At 47.8% G+C, this 3814-nt stretch overlaps 1 pseudogene; it reads left to right on the top strand.

Annotated features, from left to right (window-relative positions):
* Positions 1 to 874: 874 nt before the first annotated feature.
* LOC118606382 lies at positions 875 to 993 on the top strand (annotated as a pseudogene).
* Positions 994 to 3814: the final 2821 nt, after the last annotated feature.

Here is a 3814-nt window from a genome sequence, read left to right as displayed (position 1 = left end):
CTTCTCTGATGCAATGGGTAGTTCCACGGCCACTTGGAGCTTCCTGCCCTTGCAGCCACATCCCCTGGACTTTAATCAGGAAGCTGGCAAAATACAACAGAAAAACCCAGGAGATTTGGAAAAGGAATCATCCGTCAGCTGCTGGTCATGCCCGCTGCTATAGGGTCAGAAAAGGGGGAAAGTCAGCCCTCCAGGACAATGTAAGGACACCCCGCTTGTCCCAGAACTTGTGAGCAGGAGGTCTCAAATGCCAGCTTTGATTTTTGTTCAAAGTACAGCTCTTTCTTTTTATCCTTCTCAGCTGGCTTTATCGGGACCAAACTCTACGAGGCTTGTTACATAAGGCGCATAGCCAGCGACAGCCAACACGTATTGCTGGGCCCGCCTATCCATTTATTGGCAGGGGGAAGTGTCTGGGTGGCCAACATTAACACATCTTTTATCTGTGTGTCTCTGACACTGTGCCTGACCCACAGTAGTGCCAATTTGTGGGTGTTTAATGAATTAATTAATGGATTAACACTGAAGACTAGATTGCCTAAAGAAATGTGGCGGGAGTTAACAGAGCCAGGCTTCTGACAGCCGAGGCTGAGCAAGCAGGGCGAACGACCCTCCTGAGACAGAATCGGAGAAACACGCATGGAGAAATGGAACGTAAGTTTGTTCTCCTCCTCAGTCTTGTCCAGAGCGGTTCGTACACAGCAGTGTCCCATAGGAGACACAACCAACTAACCTGACAGAAGAGCCTGTGTTTCCAATGGCCTGGGTCACTTCAGCTGATTCCCTCAATTCAAAGTAAACAGAAGAAGACAGTTTTTCTGTCCTGACAACAGAGCCTTCTGTGGTGGCAGCCACATTTAAAAATTTTGCTTCCGTCTATGGCCATGCCACCCTGAACAAGCCGGATCCTGTCTGATCTCGGAAGCTAAGCAGGGTCGGGCCTGGTTAGTACTCCGATGGGAGACCACCTAGGAAGACCAGGTGCTGCAGGCGTAAAAAATAAAAAATAAGAGATTGTAAGCTGACAAGGTCCTGCAATCTGTGAGGTCAACCAAGGGTTGCCGCGCCTAAAATAGTAAAATAAAATAAATAATTTGCTTCCGTATTTTAAATAATGTGAATGCATCCGAAGGGCTCGTGATGAAGAGGAAAACTTTTGCAAATGATCCGGAAATACGAAGCCCTGCGTGTCCCGCTGCTGGCCAATTGGCACGACATTTTCAGTGTGTTTGCCTAACCCGAAAGTGCTCTGCGGCCATGTGTTCGGGACTACTCCTCAATTTTGTCACCAGTCACTGTGTGGAAGCGGCTGAGGACACTGAGGCAGATACCCTCCAAGCAGCGGAAATTGTATTATGCTGCAAAAGCACAGACTTTGCAATGCAAAATACTATTGTACTTTGTACTATAGTACATAGTATAATGCAACATTGGAGTATTCAGAATGTTTTACTCGTAGTAGACATAGAAAGATGGGTTTGATACTCTTCTTAAAGGTCTGAAATATAGTGCAGAAAAAGAAACAGAACTATCTTAAGCATTTACCCCCCAAAAAAGGATTTGATAAAGAATCGAAAGTACAACTTTCCGTTCGGTACCTCAAAAAGTATTAGAGACAGACGAAGAAAACATTGCAAAAGTTAATATCACTTTATTCTTAAAGCATTATTTATACTTTAATAATTGCACGAGGCAATCATTCTTTTTAAAACATGAGATTTTTCTCTACACATGTCACTTTGCAATCTTTCCCATCAAACAGATTCATCCCCAAAGATACGCTGGCCGATTCTGGGCATTATGGGGTAGATCACCCCAGACCATCATTTGACCATCATTTGACGTGTTTACCAGGTGCCAGGCCCAGCGGTCAGTTTTGAAGGGATAACCGTTGGCAAGGCAAGTTTATTCATCTCCGAGGAATAAAGAAGTGAGCAAGCGTCCGGGGCAGTGCAGTGAAAAGCGCTACGGGGCAAGGACCAGGGAGCTGCGTGCGACAGAGGGTCAGCGCTCAGAGGAGGCAGCCTGGGAGGTGAGACCGAGACCAGAATAAACAGGCCACGGAGACCAGAATAAACAGGCCACGGGAACAGCCGAGAGCAAAGCAAAGCAAACCTGCTAGAAGCAGCCGCAGCCTCAAAGGCTCGTGGAGGGTCAGCCTGCAGCAGGGAGAGAGTGCCCGGTCAGGGAGGAAGCTGGGAGGTTGCTCAGGAGGGAGTCTGAGTGCATTCTAGAAGGATGGGCTACTGCGGACAGATTGCAGCAAGGAGGTAACAGGACTGACCGGCAGTTTTTGAAGGCGATGTTCTTGAGCGTGGTGGCGGCTGCACAGAGCTACCCGTGACATGCGCGCGCACATGCACTCACGGGAGAGCTTGTAAAACTGATGAAATGGACTCAGCGCCTTGCTCGAAAGTCCACTTCCCATTTTGCTATGTCGCCATTGGGGAAAACCAGGTGATGGGTACATGGCATCTCCCTGTACATCATGCTTTGTAATTTCCCATGAATTATCATTTCAAAGTTAAAAAGTTAAAAAAAGAACAATCATTCCGGCTCCAGTGTGGGGCACGGATGGGAAGCTTTGTGGTAAATATGGCAAGAGCTGGTGGGCCTTGGGACAGAAGAGACAGTAGAAGGATTTGAAATGTATTTTAGAAGTAGAGCAAACAGGATCTTTCAGATTAGATGTTGCTGGGGCCAGAAATGGAGGTGAAGGTAGACCATGGATAACTCAGAAGTTTTCAGCTTCAGCAACTGGTGATGGTGATATTCCTTTTGGGGGGGGGGGGACTCCTTGGGGACAAAAGTTCCAACTGGCTGTCACTTCAAGATAATAAACCTAAATAAACATCTTGGAAACAATGTGTCAATCTTGGGGCAAAAAAATGAAAGTAGATTTTAGATAATCCAAAAGGTGAAGAAACTGGAGGCTCTAGTCAAGGTTTTGTTATGGATTGTATGACCCTGGACAAGTCCTTTCATTTCCTCAGAGTCTCAGGTTTCCATCTACAAAAATCGGGCTAAACAGAAGATCTCTGAAATTCTGGCTTTAAAATTCTGTGAAACATGAGTCATTAACATTAAAGTTGGGTGACTTTTTTTTTATGTCTTTACTAATTTTAGGCATGCAAAGTAGTGCAAGAGTGGGTGTTTTCTCTAGACACCAATTCTCAGGACACGGATTGCTTTTAATTTTGTGCCTGTGTCAATTTTGCATTCCAGAAACGGCCCCCAGTTGGCGCCTAGTCCTAGACAACTCAGCACCTTGGCAAGAGATCGCAACCAATGGGTGGGTGGTAATTAAACAACACACCATGCTCCCAGGAGCGTGCTCTCCTGTCTCACGTGAGCCGTCCAAGCTGTACGTGGTCTGCACCAGGATCCGCGGAGGGACGTGGAGGAGCTGCTGCCGACAGGGCCGAAACCACATCTGGGGTCGATGGATGTAACAAGTGTTCCTTCGCTGCACAGCCTGGCCCACGGCCGGGGCGCGCTGCTGCATTCAGCCCTCGGCTGCTGCAATCACGCCACGTTCCCTCCTTCCTGACGTAAACCATGGGCAGGGTCGTCACTGGAGGCTGCATTTTGAGTCTGATTTGATGGCTACCCTGCATTCGTCACACTGCAGGTGTTGCCTATCCCTGTGACTCTCTCGTAAAGCACAGGGAAAGTGGGGAGAGGTCACGACCTCCGGGAGGGCCCCAGCCTGGCCTCATCCGTACAAAAGCCTCACGGAAATCAAAACAGACATTAATTGAGGGCCTACTAGGTGGCAGGCATGTGCCAAGGGATCAGGGAGCAGCTGCTACTT

This window comes from Rousettus aegyptiacus, unplaced genomic scaffold, assembly GCF_014176215.1.
Source record: "Rousettus aegyptiacus isolate mRouAeg1 unplaced genomic scaffold, mRouAeg1.p scaffold_m13_p_1, whole genome shotgun sequence".
NCBI classification, from domain to species: Eukaryota; Metazoa; Chordata; class Mammalia; order Chiroptera; family Pteropodidae; genus Rousettus; species Rousettus aegyptiacus.
Note: the sequence above shows the minus strand (reverse complement) of the source record. Positions and strands in the feature narration are given on the sequence as shown.